The 20,357-nt window shown below is 46.6% G+C and overlaps 8 non-coding genes and 2 pseudogenes across 8 annotated transcripts; all 10 read right to left on the bottom strand.

Annotated features, from left to right (window-relative positions):
- Positions 1–1,601: 1,601 nt before the first annotated feature.
- Positions 1,602–1,792, bottom strand: LOC130336118 (U2 spliceosomal RNA). The gene has a single exon (XR_008877596.1). It is a non-coding gene; the product is annotated as a U2 spliceosomal RNA (small nuclear RNA).
- A 2,094-nt stretch (positions 1,793–3,886) lies between these two features.
- LOC130336132 (U2 spliceosomal RNA) lies at positions 3,887–4,077 on the bottom strand. Its single transcript, XR_008877609.1, has one exon. It is a non-coding gene; the product is annotated as a U2 spliceosomal RNA (small nuclear RNA).
- A 2,077-nt stretch (positions 4,078–6,154) lies between these two features.
- Positions 6,155–6,345, bottom strand: LOC130336131 (U2 spliceosomal RNA). The gene has a single exon (XR_008877608.1). It is a non-coding gene; the product is annotated as a U2 spliceosomal RNA (small nuclear RNA).
- A 2,094-nt stretch (positions 6,346–8,439) lies between these two features.
- On the bottom strand, positions 8,440–8,630 carry LOC130336129 (U2 spliceosomal RNA). The gene has a single exon (XR_008877606.1). It is a non-coding gene; the product is annotated as a U2 spliceosomal RNA (small nuclear RNA).
- Positions 8,631–10,728: 2,098 nt separating this feature from the next.
- Positions 10,729–10,910, bottom strand: LOC130336097 (U2 spliceosomal RNA). Its single transcript, XR_008877586.1, has one exon. It is a non-coding gene; the product is annotated as a U2 spliceosomal RNA (small nuclear RNA).
- A 694-nt stretch (positions 10,911–11,604) lies between these two features.
- On the bottom strand, positions 11,605–11,764 carry LOC130336104 (U2 spliceosomal RNA; annotated as a pseudogene).
- Positions 11,765–13,844: 2,080 nt separating this feature from the next.
- On the bottom strand, positions 13,845–14,035 carry LOC130336128 (U2 spliceosomal RNA). The gene has a single exon (XR_008877605.1). It is a non-coding gene; the product is annotated as a U2 spliceosomal RNA (small nuclear RNA).
- A 2,089-nt stretch (positions 14,036–16,124) lies between these two features.
- LOC130336127 (U2 spliceosomal RNA) lies at positions 16,125–16,315 on the bottom strand. The gene has a single exon (XR_008877604.1). It is a non-coding gene; the product is annotated as a U2 spliceosomal RNA (small nuclear RNA).
- Positions 16,316–18,411: 2,096 nt separating this feature from the next.
- On the bottom strand, positions 18,412–18,590 carry LOC130336098 (U2 spliceosomal RNA; annotated as a pseudogene).
- A 693-nt stretch (positions 18,591–19,283) lies between these two features.
- On the bottom strand, positions 19,284–19,471 carry LOC130336108 (U2 spliceosomal RNA). Its single transcript, XR_008877589.1, has one exon. It is a non-coding gene; the product is annotated as a U2 spliceosomal RNA (small nuclear RNA).
- Between the last annotated feature and the right edge of the window lie 886 nt (positions 19,472–20,357).

The following is a 20,357-nucleotide window of genomic DNA, read 5'->3' as shown; positions in this document are numbered from 1 at the left end:
CATAAAGCTGTCGCTGCTGTGAAGGTTCTAGGTGACATCACAAATCCCTATGGTTACATACACAACAAAGCTGGGTTGTTGTTGTTTACACTCTGCAAGGCCTGTGGAAGTGAGTGACATCATAGCACTGTAGTTCTGAGGGTTCTAGATGGATGCAACAATCTCCTGTTGCTTCTATGAAGGCCATAATAGACGACATCACCAAACAGCTCCATAGTCACATACACAGCAAAGGAGAGATGTTGTTTACACCTAGTGATGTCAGTGGTATTGAGTGACATCACAGCACAGTGCTAAGGCTCCTGGGCCTGGACACAGCAGCGGCTGCAATATCTCAACGGAGAATACGTTTATATATATGTGTGTGTGTGCGCGTATATATATATATATATATATATATATATATATATATATATATATATATTTCTCCGCCGAAATCACTTTTAAACCCATTTCCACCTTTTTTTCCCTTCTCTTCCTCTTACTTTTTTTTCACGTTTTTTTACGTTTTTCTCCTTTTCGCCTCTTTTCTGGGCGTATTATTCTTCTTTTTCTTCTTTTTTTTCGTCTAATGCATACCCCATCAGTGCAGCAATGCTTATTCAATACCGCCAGCAGATGGAGACACTGGGGGATAATTTTCTAAGGATTTATACTGATTTTTCCTGTCTGAATTTGTCGCACAGAAAGTTGCAGGCCAAATATGTGTGACATTTCTGCGACTTTAGCTTCTAGAGCATTTTTACAACATTATACATAGGTGCTGAATACATAAAAAGCGACTGTTCAGCGACAGACAAGTCGCATCGGCTGAAAGTAGGCCAGAATGTCAGTCCATGTTGGAGCAGGTTTAGATACAGTCTAAAGTATAGATCTCAAAGTCTGTGCACAGAATTTAGCAAGGGCCTCGCACCTTCTGATGCATCAGGTAGGTGCACAATAGCATAGCCTAACCCTCTGTACTTTGGTCTATATTGATGCGGGACATAGACAGCCAGCTGATGACCAATCCATTAGTGCAATGGATGGCTGGAAGCATTTGTCTTTGCCTTTGCAATACCACAGAAGCAATGCATGGTCAATGTACAGCAATGACACACCTGTGTGAACAGCCAGGAGACCCCCCCCCCCCCCCCCCATGTTATGTTACATAGTTACATAGTTAGTACGGTCGAAAAAAGACATATGTCCATCAAGTTCAACCAGGGAATTAAGGGGTAGGGGTGTGGCGCGATATTGGGGAAGGGATGAGATTTTATATTTCTTCATAAGCATTAATCTTATTTTGTCAATTAGGAACATTCAGCACCCACCCGCTATCAAGGCAGCTGCCTATCATGTCATGCCCTACCTGCACAGGTGTGCTGGCTACTCAAATGATCCAATTAAGGAGGCCATTTAGTCAGCAGCAGCAGAAGTCCTGTGCCTGGACGCTCCAACAGCGGCCAGACACAAGCAGAAGCAGAAGCAGCAGAAGCAGCAGCAGCACCACCTTTTGTTTTTTGGCTGCAGCAGCAGCAAGGCCCACAGGGCTGGCTAGCTGGCTAGCCAGCAAGCAGGTAGCAATGAAAGTAGGAATCTTTCTTTTTAACCCTGTAAGGGGGTGGTGCACTGTACCCGAAGATACTGCCATATCGGGTCAATGCATAGGGCGACGGAAGCAAGCTTCGAAATCGGCCCCCGTTCTCAAAAATCCATTTAATATATGGTCCCCAAATAGGGGACGTATCAGATATTAAACTGATAAGAACAGATACTACACTTGATCTTAGCCAAAAGGCCGAGAAGCGATAACCGTGAAAGGGGCGGGCCCAACAAGGTGCCCTTCATGGGCACTATCACTGCTTGCTGTCAGGGAGGCTGCCAGACAATTTTCCATGCACACTCTGGGCTGGGGGGCAGTCAACCACCAGTACACACAGCAGAACCTAAACCCATACCATTATTGCTAAGCAGCAAGACAGGGGCCCATTGCACTCCCACGGGGCCTTTTTAAATGCAATCCATAACCCGGATTTGCCAGGAACCCTTCTTACTCCTCCTACTTGCATGTGACACTGGGCTTAGGATCTGCATAGGAAACACACACACAAGCACACACCTACCTTTGTTGCCTGCAGATGCCTCCTTGGCTGTCCCCAAACGGTATCAAACCAACACCCACGGGAAGCTGTAAGCATAGAGGACATGCCTGCACCCCATTGGACTTACCTGTGTGGGTTAAATCCGGGTTATTTGACAACCTATGGCGGTGATGGTTCTGCTCAGGCAGAGCAGTGCTGATGCTCCTCATAAAGCTGTCGCTGCTGTGAAGGTTCTAGGTGACATCACAAATCCCTATGGTTACATACACAACAAAGCTGGGTTGTTGTTGTTTACACTCTGCAAGGCCTGTGGAAGTGAGTGACATCATAGCACTGTAGTTCTGAGGGTTCTAGATGGATGCAACAATCTCCTGTTGCTTCTATGAAGGCCATAATAGACGACATCACCAAACAGCTCCATAGTCACATACACAGCAAAGGAGAGATGTTGTTTACACCTAGTGATGTCAGTGGTATTGAGTGACATCACAGCACAGTGCTAAGGCTCCTGGGCCTGGACACAGCAGCGGCTGCAATATCTCAACGGAGAATACGTTTATATATATGTGTGTGTGTGCGCGTATATATATATATATATATATATATATATATATATATATATATTCTCCGCCGAAATCACTTTTAAACCCATTTCCACCTTTTTTTCCCTTCTCTTCCTCTTACTTTTTTTTCACGTTTTTTTTACGTTTTTCTCCTTTTCGCCTCTTTTCTGGGCGTATTATTCTTCTTTTTCTTCTTTTTTTTCGTCTAATGCATACCCCATCAGTGCAGCAATGCTTATTCAATACCGCCAGCAGATGGAGACACTGGGGGATAATTTTCTAAGGATTTATACTGATTTTTCCTGTCTGAATTTGTCGCACAGAAAGTTGCAGGCCAAATATGTGTGACATTTCTGCGACTTTAGCTTCTAGAGCATTTTTACAACATTATACATAGGTGCTGAATACATAAAAAGCGACTGTTCAGCGACAGACAAGTCGCATCGGCTGAAAGTAGGCCAGAATGTCAGTCCATGTTGGAGCAGGTTTAGATACAGTCTAAAGTATAGATCTCAAAGTCTGTGCACAGAATTTAGCAAGGGCCTCGCACCTTCTGATGCATCAGGTAGGTGCACAATAGCATAGCCTAACCCTCTGTACTTTGGTCTATATTGATGCGGGACATAGACAGCCAGCTGATGACCAATCCATTAGTGCAATGGATGGCTGGAAGCATTTGTCTTTGCCTTTGCAATACCACAGAAGCAATGCATGGTCAATGTACAGCAATGACACACCTGTGTGAACAGCCAGGAGACCCCCCCCCCCCCCCCCCCATGTTATGTTACATAGTTACATAGTTAGTACGGTCGAAAAAAGACATATGTCCATCAAGTTCAACCAGGGAATTAAGGGGTAGGGGTGTGGCGCGATATTGGGGAAGGGATGAGATTTTATATTTCTTCATAAGCATTAATCTTATTTTGTCAATTAGGAACATTCAGCACCCACCCGCTATCAAGGCAGCTGCCTATCATGTCATGCCCTACCTGCACAGGTGTGCTGGCTACTCAAATGATCCAATTAAGGAGGCCATTTAGTCAGCAGCAGCAGAAGTCCTGTGCCTGGACGCTCCAACAGCGGCCAGACACAAGCAAAAGCAGAAGCAGCAGAAGCAGCAGCAGCACCACCTTTTGTTTTTTGGCTGCAGCAGCAGCAAGGCCCACAGGGCTGGCTAGCTGGCTAGCCAGCAAGCAGGTAGCAATGAAAGTAGGAATCTTTCTTTTTAACCCTGTAAGGGGGTGGTGCACTGTACCCGAAGATACTGCCATATCGGGTCAATGCATAGGGCGACGGAAGCAAGCTTCGAAATCGGCCCCCGTTCTCAAAAATCCATTTAATATATGGTCCCCAGATAGGGGACGTATCAGATATTAAACTGATAAGAACAGATACTACACTTGATCTTAGCCAAAAGGCCGAGAAGCGATAACCGTGAAAGGGGCGGGCCCAACAAGGTGCCCTTCATGGGCACTATCACTGCTTGCTGTCAGGGAGGCTGCCAGACAATTTTCCATGCACACTCTGGGCTGGGGGGCAGTCAACCACCAGTACACACAGCAGAACCTAAACCCATACCATTATTGCTAAGCAGCAAGACAGGGGCCCATTGCACTCCCACGGGGCCTTTTTAAATGCAATCCATAACCCGGATTTGCCAGGAACCCTTCTTACTCCTCCTACTTGCATGTGACACTGGGCTTAGGATCTGCATAGGAAACACACACACAAGCACACACCTACCTTTGTTGCCTGCAGATGCCTCCTTGGCTGTCCCCAAACGGTATCAAACCAACACCCACGGGAAGCTGTAAGCATAGAGGACATGCCTGCACCCCATTGGACTTACCTGTGTGGGTTAAATCCGGGTTATTTGACAACCTATGGCGGTGATGGTTCTGCTCAGGCAGAGCAGTGCTGATGCTCCTCATAAAGCTGTCGCTGCTGTGAAGGTTCTAGGTGACATCACAAATCCCTATGGTTACATACACAACAAAGCTGGGTTGTTGTTGTTTACACTCTGCAAGGCCTGTGGAAGTGAGTGACATCATAGCACTGTAGTTCTGAGGGTTCTAGATGGATGCAACAATCTCCTGTTGCTTCTATGAAGGCCATAATAGACGACATCACCAAACAGCTCCATAGTCACATACACAGCAAAGGAGAGATGTTGTTTACACCTAGTGATGTCAGTGGTATTGAGTGACATCACAGCACAGTGCTAAGGCTCCTGGGCCTGGACACAGCAGCGGCTGCAATATCTCAACGGAGAATACGTTTATATATATGTGTGTGTGTGCGCGTATATATATATATATATATATATATATATATATATATTTCTCCGCCGAAATCACTTTTAAACCCATTTCCACCTTTTTTTCCCTTCTCTTCCTCTTACTTTTTTTTCACGTTTTTTTTACGTTTTTCTCCTTTTCGCCTCTTTTCTGGGCGTATTATTCTTCTTTTTCTTCTTTTTTTTCGTCTAATGCATACCCCATCAGTGCAGCAATGCTTATTCAATACCGCCAGCAGATGGAGACACTGGGGGATAATTTTCTAAGGATTTATACTGATTTTTCCTGTCTGAATTTGTCGCACAGAAAGTTGCAGGCCAAATATGTGTGACATTTCTGCGACTTTAGCTTCTAGAGCATTTTTACAACATTATACATAGGTGCTGAATACATAAAAAGCGACTGTTCAGCGACAGACAAGTCGCATCGGCTGAAAGTAGGCCAGAATGTCAGTCCATGTTGGAGCAGGTTTAGATACAGTCTAAAGTATAGATCTCAAAGTCTGTGCACAGAATTTAGCAAGGGCCTCGCACCTTCTGATGCATCAGGTAGGTGCACAATAGCATAGCCTAACCCTCTGTACTTTGGTCTATATTGATGCGGGACATAGACAGCCAGCTGATGACCAATCCATTAGTGCAATGGATGGCTGGAAGCATTTGTCTTTGCCTTTGCAATACCACAGAAGCAATGCATGGTCAATGTACAGCAATGACACACCTGTGTGAACAGCCAGGAGACCCCCCCCCCCCCATGTTATGTTACATAGTTACATAGTTAGTACGGTCGAAAAAAGACATATGTCCATCAAGTTCAACCAGGGAATTAAGGGGTAGGGGTGTGGCGGGATATTGGGGAAGGGATGAGATTTTATATTTCTTCATAAGCATTAATCTTATTTTGTCAATTAGGAACATTCAGCACCCACCCGCTATCAAGGCAGCTGCCTATCATGTCATGCCCTACCTGCACAGGTGTGCTGGCTACTCAAATGATCCAATTAAGGAGGCCATTTAGTCAGCAGCAGCAGAAGTCCTGTGCCTGGACGCTCCAACAGCGGCCAGACACAAGCAGAAGCAGCAGAAGCAGCAGCAGCACCACCTTTTGTTTTTTGGCTGCAGCAGCAGCAAGGCCCACAGGGCTGGCTAGCTGGCTAGCCAGCAAGCAGGTAGCAATGAAAGTAGGAATCTTTCTTTTTAACCCTGTAAGGGGGTGGTGCACTGTACCCGAAGATACTGCCATATCGGGTCAATGCATAGGGCGACGGAAGCAAGCTTCGAAATCGGCCCCCGTTCTCAAAAATCCATTTAATATATGGTCCCCAGATAGGGGACGTATCAGATATTAAACTGATAAGAACAGATACTACACTTGATCTTAGCCAAAAGGCCGAGAAGCGATAACCGTGAAAGGGGCGGGCCCAACAAGGTGCCCTTCATGGGCACTATCACTGCTTGCTGTCAGGGAGGCTGCCAGACAATTTTCCATGCACACTCTGGGCTGGGGGGCAGTCAACCACCAGTACACACAGCAGAACCTAAACCCATACCATTATTGCTAAGCAGCAAGACAGGGGCCCATTGCACTCCCACGGGGCCTTTTTAAATGCAATCCATAACCCGGATTTGCCAGGAACCCTTCTTACTCCTCCTACTTGCATGTGACACTGGGCTTAGGATCTGCATAGGAAACACACACACAAGCACACACCTACCTTTGTTGCCTGCAGATGCCTCCTTGGCTGTCCCCAAACGGTATCAAACCAACACCCACGGGAAGCTGTAAGCATAGAGGACATGCCTGCACCCCATTGGACTTACCTGTGTGGGTTAAATCCGGGTTATTTGACAACCTATGGCGGTGATGGTTCTGCTCAGGCAGAGCAGTGCTGATGCTCCTCATAAAGCTGTCGCTGCTGTGAAGGTTCTAGGTGACATCACAAATCCCTATGGTTACATACACAACAAAGCTGGGTTGTTGTTGTTTACACTCTGCAAGGCCTGTGGAAGTGAGTGACATCATAGCACTGTAGTTCTGAGGGTTCTAGATGGATGCAACAATCTCCTGTTGCTTCTATGAAGGCCATAATAGACGACATCACCAAACAGCTCCATAGTCACATACACAGCAAAGGAGAGATGTTGTTTACACCTAGTGATGTCAGTGGTATTGAGTGACATCACAGCACAGTGCTAAGGCTCCTGGGCCTGGACACAGCAGCGGCTGCAATATCTCAACGGAGAATACGTTTATATATATGTGTGTGTGTGCGCGTATATATATATATATATATATATATATATATATATATATATATATATTTCTCCGCCGAAATCACTTTTAAACCCATTTCCACCTTTTTTTCCCTTCTCTTCCTCTTACTTTTTTTTCACGTTTTTTTACGTTTTTCTCCTTTTCGCCTCTTTTCTGGGCGTATTATTCTTCTTTTTCTTCTTTTTTTTCGTCTAATGCATACCCCATCAGTGCAGCAATGCTTATTCAATACCGCCAGCAGATGGAGACACTGGGGGATAATTTTCTAAGGATTTATACTGATTTTTCCTGTCTGAATTTGTCGCACAGAAAGTTGCAGGCCAAATATGTGTGACATTTCTGCGACTTTAGCTTCTAGAGCATTTTTACAACATTATACATAGGTGCTGAATACATAAAAAGCGACTGTTCAGCGACAGACAAGTCGCATCGGCTGAAAGTAGGCCAGAATGTCAGTCCATGTTGGAGCAGGTTTAGATACAGTCTAAAGTATAGATCTCAAAGTCTGTGCACAGAATTTAGCAAGGGCCTCGCACCTTCTGATGCATCAGGTAGGTGCACAATAGCATAGCCTAACCCTCTGTACTTTGGTCTATATTGATGCGGGACATAGACAGCCAGCTGATGACCAATCCATTAGTGCAGTGGATGGCTGGAAGCATTTGTCTTTGCCTTTGCAATACCACAGAAGCAATGCATGGTCAATGTACAGCAATGACACACCTGTGTGAACAGCCAGGAGACCCCCCCCCCCCCCCATGTTATGTTACATAGTTACATAGTTAGTACGGTCGAAAAAAGACATATGTCCATCAAGTTCAACCAGGGAATTAAGGGGTAGGGGTGTGGCGCGATATTGGGGAAGGGATGAGATTTTATATTTCTTCATAAGCATTAATCTTATTTTGTCAATTAGGAACATTCAGCACCCACCCGCTATCAAGGCAGCTGCCTATCATGTCATGCCCTACCTGCACAGGTGTGCTGGCTACTCAAATGATCCAATTAAGGAGGCCATTTAGTCAGCAGCAGCAGAAGTCCTGTGCCTGGACGCTCCAACAGCGGCCAGACACAAGCAGAAGCAGAAGCAGCAGAAGCAGCAGCAGCACCACCTTTTGTTTTTTGGCTGCAGCAGCAGCAAGGCCCACAGGGCTGGCTAGCTGGCTAGCCAGCAAGCAGGTAGCAATGAAAGTAGGAATCTTTCTTTTTAACCCTGTAAGGGGGTGGTGCACTGTACCCGAAGATACTGCCATATCGGGTCAATGCATAGGGCGACGGAAGCAAGCTTCGAAATCGGCCCCCGTTCTCAAAAATCCATTTAATATATGGTCCCCAGATAGGGGACGTATCAGATATTAAACTGATAAGAACAGATACTACACTTGATCTTAGCCAAAAGGCCGAGAAGCGATAACCGTGAAAGGGGCGGGCCCAACAAGGTGCCCTTCATGGGCACTATCACTGCTTGCTGTCAGGGAGGCTGCCAGACAATTTTCCATGCACACTCTGGGCTGGGGGGCAGTCAACCACCAGTACACACAGCAGAACCTAAACCCATACCATTATTGCTAAGCAGCAAGACAGGGGCCCATTGCACTCCCACGGGGCCTTTTTAAATGCAATCCATAACCCGGATTTGCCAGGAACCCTTCTTACTCCTCCTACTTGCATGTGACACTGGGCTTAGGATCTGCATAGGAAACACACACACAAGCACACACCTACCTTTGTTGCCTGCAGATGCCTCCTTGGCTGTCCCCAAACGGTATCAAACCAACACCCACGGGAAGCTGTAAGCATAGAGGACATGCCTGCACCCCATTGGACTTACCTGTGTGGGTTAAATCCGGGTTATTTGACAACCTATGGCGGTGATGGTTCTGCTCAGGCAGAGCAGTGCTGATGCTCCTCATAAAGCTGTCGCTGCTGTGAAGGTTCTAGGTGACATCACAAATCCCTATGGTTACATACACAACAAAGCTGGGTTGTTGTTGTTTACACTCTGCAAGGCCTGTGGAAGTGAGTGACATCATAGCACTGTAGTTCTGAGGGTTCTAGATGGATGCAACAATCTCCTGTTGCTTCTATGAAGGCCATAATAGACGACATCACCAAACAGCTCCATAGTCACATACACAGCAAAGGAGAGATGTTGTTTACACCTAGTGATGTCAGTGGTATTGAGTGACATCACAGCACAGTGCTAAGGCTCCTAGGCCTGGACACAGCAGCGGCTGTAATATCTCAACGGAGAATACGTTTATATATATGTGTGTGTGTGCGCGTATATATATATATAATATATACTATATATATAATATATATATATATTTCTCCGCCCGAAATCACTTTTAAACCCATTTCCACCTTTTTTTCCCTTCTCTTCCTCTTACTTTTTTTTCACGTTTTTTTACGTTTTTCTCCTTTTCGCCTCTTTTCTGGGCGTATTATTCTTCTTTTTCTTCTTTTTTTTCGTCTAATGCATACCCCATCAGTGCAGCAATGCTTATTCAATACCGCCAGCAGATGGAGACACTGGGGGATAATTTTCTAAGGATTTATACTGATTTTTCCTGTCTGAATTTGTCGCACAGAAAGTTGCAGGCCAAATATGTGTGACATTTCTGCGACTTTAGCTTCTAGAGCATTTTTACAACATTATACATAGGTGCTGAATACATAAAAAGCGACTGTTCAGCGACAGACAAGTCGCATCGGCTGAAAGTAGGCCAGAATGTCAGTCCATGTTGGAGCAGGTTTAGATACAGTCTAAAGTATAGATCTCAAAGTCTGTGCACAGAATTTAGCAAGGGCCTCGCACCTTCTGATGCATCAGGTAGGTGCACAATAGCATAGCCTAACCCTCTGTACTTTGGTCTATATTGATGCGGGACATAGACAGCCAGCTGATGACCAATCCATTAGTGCAATGGATGGCTGGAAGCATTTGTCTTTGCCTTTGCAAATACCACAGAAGCAATGCATGGTCAATGTACAGCAATGACACACCTGTGTGAACAGCCAGGAGACCCCCCCCCCCCCCCCCCATGTTATGTTACATAGTTACATAGTTAGTACGGTCGAAAAAAGACATATGTCCATCAAGTTCAACCAGGGAATTAAGGGGTAGGGGTGTGGCGCGATATTGGGGAAGGGATGAGATTTTATATTTCTTCATAAGCATTAATCTTATTTTGTCAATTAGGAACATTCAGCACCCACCCGCTATCAAGGCAGCTGCCTATCATGTCATGCCCTACCTGCACAGGTGTGCTGGCTACTCAAATGATCCAATTAAGGAGGCCATTTAGTCAGCAGCAGCAGAAGTCCTGTGCCTGGACGCTCCAACAGCGGCCAGACACAAGCAGAAGCAGAAGCAGCAGAAGCAGCAGCAGCACCACCTTTTGTTTTTTGGCTGCAGCAGCAGCAAGGCCCACAGGGCTGGCTAGCTGGCTAGCCAGCAAGCAGGTAGCAATGAAAGTAGGAATCTTTCTTTTTAACCCTGTAAGGGGGTGGTGCACTGTACCCGAAGATACTGCCATATCGGGTCAATGCATAGGGCGACGGAAGCAAGCTTCGAAATCGGCCCCCGTTCTCAAAAATCCATTTAATATATGGTCCCCAGATAGGGGACGTATCAGATATTAAACTGATAAGAACAGATTTTTTTTTTTTTTTTATCTAAAGCCGAGGAACGTGCTTTCGATTCACCCAAAGTGCAAGAAAAAGTGCAAACGTGTTACACTAAAAAAAACGTGCACAAAGGATGCGGTCTATCGCAAGCCCTTCTCCGATAGGAGAGAGGCCCCCCAACAAACCTTACCCTTCGCCTCCGGACCAAAAGGTACCTGCGAGGTTCCAGGTTCGATGTCCCTTTTCGCCGAAGCTACTAGGGGACCACAAATGCTCCCGGCATCCCCCTTGGCGTTAGCCAAGGTATCTGCCCGCAGAGCCGATTACGGTAGGTACCCTGCCAAAGCAGGAGTACCCGGGGTGTTTGCAGGGAGGTGCGGAACCTAATGGCCACACACACCTCCCTTAGACCGCCAGGAGGGACACCCAGAAGGGCTACCGCATCCTGACAAATCCTGTGAACACACAACACGCAAAAAGTGACACAGTGAGACAAAAAAGAAATAAATAAGTGAATGTGTGCAGATATACTGCCCGGACATCCGGCCGGATCTATAAAAATTTCTCTGATCCTAGCCAGAAGGCCGGGAATCAAGAGGTGAGTGCCACAAGGTGAAGAGATTATGGTGCCCGTGCTTCAACTCAGTGAGTCTATTCTCCCAGTGAGTTTCGGCACCTCGGGGTCACCACTCCCCGAGGCACAAAAGTACCTCGGCTCTAGACCCTCTCAGCCTCATGGCGAGACCCGAAGGGAACAGGTCACATCGGGGCAGCCGTCGAGCTGATTCCTCAGAACCAGCCCCGGAAAGCCCTGGTACACCTGCATCCTCCATGCAGCACCCATCCCCACCAGCATGAAAACTGATAAGAACAGATACTACACTTGATCTTAGCCAAAAGGCCGAGAAGCGATAACCGTGAAAGGGGCGGGCCCAACAAGGTGCCCTTCATGGGCACTATCACTGCTTGCTGTCAGGGAGGCTGCCAGACAATTTTCCATGCACACTCTGGGCTGGGGGGCAGTCAACCACCAGTACACACAGCAGAACCTAAACCCATACCATTATTGCTAAGCAGCAAGACAGGGGCCCATTGCACTCCCACGGGGCCTTTTTAAATGCAATCCATAACCCGGATTTGCCAGGAACCCTTCTTACTCCTCCTACTTGCATGTGACACTGGGCTTAGGATCTGCATAGGAAACACACACACAAGCACACACCTACCTTTGTTGCCTGCAGATGCCTCCTTGGCTGTCCCCAAACGGTATCAAACCAACACCCACGGGAAGCTGTAAGCATAGAGGACATGCCTGCACCCCATTGGACTTACCTGTGTGGGTTAAATCCGGGTTATTTGACAACCTATGGCGGTGATGGTTCTGCTCAGGCAGAGCAGTGCTGATGCTCCTCATAAAGCTGTCGCTGCTGTGAAGGTTCTAGGTGACATCACAAATCCCTATGGTTACATACACAACAAAGCTGGGTTGTTGTTGTTTACACTCTGCAAGGCCTGTGGAAGTGAGTGACATCATAGCACTGTAGTTCTGAGGGTTCTAGATGGATGCAACAATCTCCTGTTGCTTCTATGAAGGCCATAATAGACGACATCACCAAACAGCTCCATAGTCACATACACAGCAAAGGAGAGATGTTGTTTACACCTAGTGATGTCAGTGGTATTGAGTGACATCACAGCACAGTGCTAAGGCTCCTGGGCCTGGACACAGCAGCGGCTGCAATATCTCAAAGGAGAATACGTTTATATATATGTGTGTGTGTGCGCGTATATATATATATATATATATATATATATATATATTTCTCCGCCGAAATCACTTTTAAACCCATTTCCACCTTTTTTTCCCTTCTCTTCCTCTTACTTTTTTTTCACGTTTTTTTACGTTTTTCTCCTTTTCGCCTCTTTTCTGGGCGTATTATTCTTCTTTTTCTTCTTTTTTTTCGTCTAATGCATACCCCATCAGTGCAGCAATGCTTATTCAATACCGCCAGCAGATGGAGACACTGGGGGATAATTTTCTAAGGATTTATACTGATTTTTCCTGTCTGAATTTGTCGCACAGAAAGTTGCAGGCCAAATATGTGTGACATTTCTGCGACTTTAGCTTCTAGAGCATTTTTACAACATTATACATAGGTGCTGAATACATAAAAAGCGACTGTTCAGCGACAGACAAGTCACATCGGCTGAAAGTAGGCCAGAATGTCAGTCCATGTTGGAGCAGGTTTAGATACAGTCTAAAGTATAGATCTCAAAGTCTGTGCACAGAATTTAGCAAGGGCCTCGCACCTTCTGATGCATCAGGTAGGTGCACAATAGCATAGCCTAACCCTCTGTACTTTGGTCTATATTGATGCGGGACATAGACAGCCAGCTGATGACCAATCCATTAGTGCAGTGGATGGCTGGAAGCATTTGTCTTTGCCTTTGCAATACCACAGAAGCAATGCATGGTCAATGTACAGCAATGACACACCTGTGTGAACAGCCAGGAGACCCCCCCCCCCCCATGTTATGTTACATAGTTACATAGTTAGTACAGTCGAAAAAAGACATATGTCCATCAAGTTCAACCAGGGAATTAAGGGGTAGGGGTGTGGCGCGATATTGGGGAAGGGATGAGATTTTATATTTCTTCATAAGCATTAATCTTATTTTGTCAATTAGGAACATTCAGCACCCACCCGCTATCAAGGCAGCTGCCTATCATGTCATGCCCTACCTGCACAGGTGTGCTGGCTACTCAAATGATCCAATTAAGGAGGCCATTTAGTCAGCAGCAGCAGAAGTCCTGTGCCTGGACGCTCCAACAGCGGCCAGACACAAGCAGAAGCAGAAGCAGCAGAAGCAGCAGCAGCACCACCTTTTGTTTTTTGGCTGCAGCAGCAGCAAGGCCCACAGGGCTGGCTAGCTGGCTAGCCAGCAAGCAGGTAGCAATGAAAGTAGGAATCTTTCTTTTTAACCCTGTAAGGGGGTGGTGCACTGTACCCGAAGATACTGCCATATCGGGTCAATGCATAGGGCGACGGAAGCAAGCTTCGAAATCGGCCCCCGTTCTCAAAAATCCATTTAATATATGGTCCCCAGATAGGGGACGTATCAGATATTAAACTGATAAGAACAGATACTACACTTGATCTTAGCCAAAAGGCCGAGAAGCGATAACCGTGAAAGGGGCGGGCCCAACAAGGTGCCCTTCATGGGCACTATCACTGCTTGCTGTCAGGGAGGCTGCCAGACAATTTTCCATGCACACTCTGGGCTGGGGGGCAGTCAACCACCAGTACACACAGCAGAACCTAAACCCATACCATTATTGCTAAGCAGCAAGACAGGGGCCCATTGCACTCCCACGGGGCCTTTTTAAATGCAATCCATAACCCGGATTTGCCAGGAACCCTTCTTACTCCTCCTACTTGCATGTGACACTGGGCTTAGGATCTGCATAGGAAACACACACACAAGCACACACCTACCTTTGTTGCCTGCAGATGCCTCCTTGGCTGTCCCCAAACGGTATCAAACCAACACCCACGGGAAGCTGTAAGCATAGAGGACATGCCTGCACCCCATTGGACTTACCTGTGTGGGTTAAATCCGGGTTATTTGACAACCTATGGCGGTGATGGTTCTGCTCAGGCAGAGCAGTGCTGATGCTCCTCATAAAGCTGTCGCTGCTGTGAAGGTTCTAGGTGACATCACAAATCCCTATGGTTACATACACAACAAAGCTGGGTTGTTGTTGTTTACACTCTGCAAGGCCTGTGGAAGTGAGTGACATCATAGCACTGTAGTTCTGAGGGTTCTAGATGGATGCAACAATCTCCTGTTGCTTCTATGAAGGCCATAATAGACGACATCACCAAACAGCTCCATAGTCACATACACAGCAAAGGAGAGATGTTGTTTACACCTAGTGATGTCAGTGGTATTGAGTGACATCACAGCACAGTGCTAAGGCTCCTGGGCCTGGACACAGCAGCGGCTGCAATATCTCAACGGAGAATACGTTTATATATATGTGTGTGTGTGCGCGTATATATATATATATATATATATATATATATATATATATATATATTTCTCCGCCGAAATCACTTTTAAACCCATTTCCACCTTTTTTTCCCTTCTCTTCCTCTTACTTTTTTTTCACGTTTTTTTACGTTTTTCTCCTTTTCGCCTCTTTTCTGGGCGTATTATTCTTCTTTTTCTTCTTTTTTTTCGTCTAATGCATACCCCATCAGTGCAGCAATGCTTATTCAATACCGCCAGCAGATGGAGACACTGGGGGATAATTTTCTAAGGATTTATACTGATTTTTCCTGTCTGAATTTGTCGCACAGAAAGTTGCAGGCCAAATATGTGTGACATTTCTGCGACTTTAGCTTCTAGAGCATTTTTACAACATTATACATAGGTGCTGAATACATAAAAAGCGACTGTTCAGCGACAGACAAGTCGCATCGGCTGAAAGTAGGCCAGAATGTCAGTCCATGTTGGAGCAGGTTTAGATACAGTCTAAAGTATAGATCTCAAAGTCTGTGCACAGAATTTAGCAAGGGCCTCGCACCTTCTGATGCATCAGGTAGGTGCACAATAGCATAGCCTAACCCTCTGTACTTTGGTCTATATTGATGCGGGACATAGACAGCCAGCTGATGACCAATCCATTAGTGCAATGGATGGCTGGAAGCATTTGTCTTTGCCTTTGCAATACCACAGAAGCAATGCATGGTCAATGTACAGCAATGACACACCTGTGTGAACAGCCAGGAGACCCCCCCCCCCCATGTTATGTTACATAGTTACATAGTTAGTACGGTCGAAAAAAGACATATGTCCATCAAGTTCAACCAGGGAATTAAGGGGTAGGGGTGTGGCGCGATATTGGGGAAGGGATGAGATTTTATATTTCTTCATAAGCATTAATCTTATTTTGTCAATTAGGAACATTCAGCACCCACCCGCTATCAAGGCAGCTGCCTATCATGTCATGCCCTACCTGCACAGGTGTGCTGGCTACTCAAATGATCCAATTAAGGAGGCCATTTAGTCAGCAGCAGCAGAAGTCCTGTGCCTGGACGCTCCAACAGCGGCCAGACACAAGCAGAAGCAGAAGCAGCAGAAGCAGCAGCAGCACCACCTTTTGTTTTTTGGCTGCAGCAGCAGCAAGGCCCACAGGGCTGGCTAGCTGGCTAGCCAGCAAGCAGGTAGCAATGAAAGTAGGAATCTTTCTTTTTAACCCTGTAAGGGGGTGGTGCACTGTACCCGAAGATACTGCCATATCGGGTCAATGCATAGGGCGACGGAAGCAAGCTTCGAAATCGGCCCCCGTTCTCAAAAATCCATTTAATATATGGTCCCCAGATAGGGGACGTATCAGATATTAAACTGATAAGAACAGATACTACACTTGATCTTAGCCAAAAGGCCGAGAAGCGATAACCGTGAAAGGGGCGGGCCCAACAAGGTGCCCTTCATGGGCACTATCACTGCTTGCTGTCAGGGAGGCTGCCAGACAATTTTCCATGCACACTCTGGGCTGGGGGGCAGTCAACCACCAGTACACACAGCAGAACCTAAACCCATACCATTATTGCTAAGCAGCAAGACAGGGGCCCATTGCACTCCCACGGGGCCTTTTTAAATGCAATCCATAACCCGGATTTGCCAGGAACCCTTCTTACTCCTCCTACTTGCATGTGACACTGGGCTTAGGATCTGCATAGGAAACACACACACAAGCACACACCTACCTTTGTTGCCTGCAGATGCCTCCTTGGATGTCCCCAAACGGTATCAAACCAACACCCACGGGAAGCTGTAAGCATAGAGGACATGCCTGCACCCCATTGGACTTACCTGTGTGGGTTAAATCCGGGTTATTTGACAACCTATGGCGGTGATGGTTCTGCTCAGGCAGAGCAGTGCTGATGCTCCTCATAAAGCTGTCGCTGCTGTGAAGGTTCTAGGTGACATCACAAATCCCTATGGTTACATACACAACAAAGCTGGGTTGTTGTTGTTTACACTCTGCAAGGCCTGTGGAAGTGAGTGACATCATAGCACTGTAGTTCTGAGGGTTCTAGATGGATGCAACAATCTCCTGTTGCTTCTATGAAGGCCATAATAGACGACATCACCAAACAGCTCCATAGTCACATACACAGCAAAGGAGAGATGTTGTTTACACCTAGTGATGTCAGTGGTATTGAGTGACATCACAGCACAGTGCTAAGGCTCCTGGGCCTGGACACAGCAGCGGCTGCAATATCTCAACGGAGAATACGTTTATATATATGTGTGTGTGTGCGCGTATATATATATATATATATATATATATATATATATATATATATATATTTCTCCGCCGAAATCACTTTTAAACCCATTTCCACCTTTTTTTCCCTTCTCTTCCTCTTACTTTTTTTTCACGTTTTTTTTACGTTTTTCTCCTTTTCGCCTCTTTTCTGGGCGTATTATTCTTCTTTTTCTTCTTTTTTTTCGTCTAATGCATACCCCATCAGTGCAGCAATGCTTATTCAATACCGCCAGCAGATGGAGACACTGGGGGATAATTTTCTAAGGATTTATACTGATTTTTCCTGTCTGAATTTGTCGCACAGAAAGTTGCAGGCCAAATATGTGTGACATTTCTGCGACTTTAGCTTCTAGAGCATTTTTACAACATTATACATAGGTGCTGAATACATAAAAAGCGACTGTTCAGCGACAGACAAGTCGCATCGGCTGAAAGTAGGCCAGAATGTCAGTCCATGTTGGAGCAGGTTTAGATACAGTCTAAAGTATAGATCTCAAAGTCTGTGCACAGAATTAAGCAAGGGCCTCGCACCTTCTGATGCATCAGGTAGGTGCACAATAGCATAGCCTAACCCTCTGTACTTTGGTCTATATTGATGCGGGACATAGACAGCCAGCTGATGACCAATCCATTAGTGCAATGGATGGCTGGAAGCATTTGTCTTTGCCTTTGCAATACCACAGAAGCAATGCATGGTCAATGTACAGCAATGACACACCTGTGTGAACAGCCAGGAGACCCCCCCCCCCCCCCCATGTTATGTTACATAGTTACATAGTTAGTACGGTCGAAAAAAGACATATGTCCATCAAGTTCAACCAGGGAATTAAGGGGTAGGGGTGTGGCGCGATATTGGGGAAGGGATGAGATTTTATATTTCTTCATAAGCATTAATCTTATTTTGTCAATTAGGAACATTCAGCACCCACCCGCTATCAAGGCAGCTGCCTATCATGTCATGCCCTACCTGCACAGGTGTGCTGGCTACTCAAATGATCCAATTAAGGAGGCCATTTAGTCAGCAGCAGCAGAAGTCCTGTGCCTGGACGCTCCAACAGCGGCCAGACACAAGCAGAAGCAGAAGCAGCAGAAGCAGCAGCAGCACCACCTTTTGTTTTTTGGCTGCAGCAGCAGCAAGGCCCACAGGGCTGGCTAGCTGGCTAGCCAGCAAGCAGGTAGCAATGAAAGTAGGAATCTTTCTTTTTAACCCTGTAAGGGGGTGGTGCACTGTACCCGAAGATACTGCCATATCGGGTCAATGCATAGGGCGACGGAAGCAAGCTTCGAAATCGGCCCCCGTTCTCAAAAATCCATTTAATATATGGTCCCCAGATAGGGGACGTATCAGATATTAAACTGATAAGAACAGATTTTTTTTTTTTTATCTAAAGCCGAGGAACGTGCTTTCGATTCACCCAAAGTGCAAGAAAAAGTGCAAACGTGTTACACTAAAAAAACGTGCACAAAGGATGCGGTCTATCACAAGCCCTTCTCCGATAGGAGAGAGGCCCCCCAACAAACCTTACCCTTCGCCTCCGGACCAAAAGGTACCTGCGAGGTTCCAGGTTCGATGTCCCTTTTCGCCGAAGCTACTAGGGGACCACAAATGCTCCCGGCATCCCCCTTGGCGTTAGCCAAGGTATCTGCCCGCAGAGCCGATTACGGTAGGTACCCTGCCAAAGCAGGAGTACCCGGGGTGTTTGCAGGGAGGTGCGGAACCTAATGGCCACACACACCTCCCCTAGACCGCCAGGAGGGACACCCAGAAGGGCTACCGCATCCTGACCAATCCTGTGAACACACAACACGCAAAAAGTGACACAGTGAGACAAAAAAGAAATAAATAAGTGAATGTGTGCAGATATACTGCCCGGACATCCGGCCGGATCTATAAAAAATTTCTCTGATCCTAGCCAGAAGGCCGGGAATCAAGAGGTGAGTGCCACAAGGTGAAGAGATTATGGTGCCCGTGCTTCAACTCAGTGAGCCTATTCTCCCAGTGAGTTTCGGCACCTCGGGGTCACCACTCCCCGAGGCACAAAGTACCTCGGCTCTAGACCCTCTCAGCCTCGTGGCGAGACCCGGAGGGAACAGGTCACATCGGGGCAGCCGTCGAGCTGATTCCTCAGAACCAGCCCCGGAAAGCCCTGGTACACCTGCATCCTCCATGCAGCACCCATCCCCACCAGCCCCATACCGGCGTTACTGTCCACCGGCATGAAAAACTGATAAGAACAGATACTACACTTGATCTTAGCCAAAAGGCCGAGAAGCGATAACCGTGAAAGGGGCGGGCCCAACAAGGTGCCCTTCATGGGCACTATCACTGCTTGCTGTCAGGGAGGCTGCCAGACAATTTTCCATGCACACTCTGGGCTGGGGGGCAGTCAACCACCAGTACACACAGCAGAACCTAAACCCATACCATTATTGCTAAGCAGCAAGACAGGGGCCCATTGCACTCCCACGGGGCCTTTTTAAATGCAATCCATAACCCGGATTTGCCAGGAACCCTTCTTACTCCTCCTACTTGCATGTGACACTGGGCTTAGGATCTGCATAGGAAACACACACACAAGCACACACCTACCTTTGTTGCCTGCAGATGCCTCCTTGGCTGTCCACAAACGGTATCAAACCAACACCCACGGGAAGCTGTAAGCATAGAGGACATGCCTGCACCCCATTGGACTTACCTGTGTGGGTTAAATCCGGGTTATTTGACAACCTATGGCGGTGATGGTTCTGCTCAGGCAGAGCAGTGCTGATGCTCCTCATAAAGCTGTCGCTGCTGTGAAGGTTCTAGGTGACATCACAAATCCCTATGGTTACATACACAACAAAGCTGGGTTGTTGTTGTTTACACTCTGCAAGGCCTGTGGAAGTGAGTGACATCATAGCACTGTAGTTCTGAGGGTTCTAGATGGATGCAACAATCTCCTGTTGCTTCTATGAAGGCCATAATAGACGACATCACCAAACAGCTCCATAGTCACATACACAGCAAAGGAGAGATGTTGTTTACACCTAGTGATGTCAGTGGTATTGAGTGACATCACAGCACAGTGCTAAGGCTCCTGGGCCTGGACACAGCAGCGGCTGCAATATCTCAACGGAGAATACGTTTATATATATGTGTGTGTGTGCGCGTATATATATATAT

This window comes from Hyla sarda, unplaced genomic scaffold (genome assembly GCF_029499605.1).
Source record: "Hyla sarda isolate aHylSar1 unplaced genomic scaffold, aHylSar1.hap1 scaffold_467, whole genome shotgun sequence".
Taxonomy (NCBI): Eukaryota; Metazoa; Chordata; class Amphibia; order Anura; family Hylidae; genus Hyla; species Hyla sarda.
Note: the sequence above shows the minus strand (reverse complement) of the source record. Positions and strands in the feature narration are given on the sequence as shown.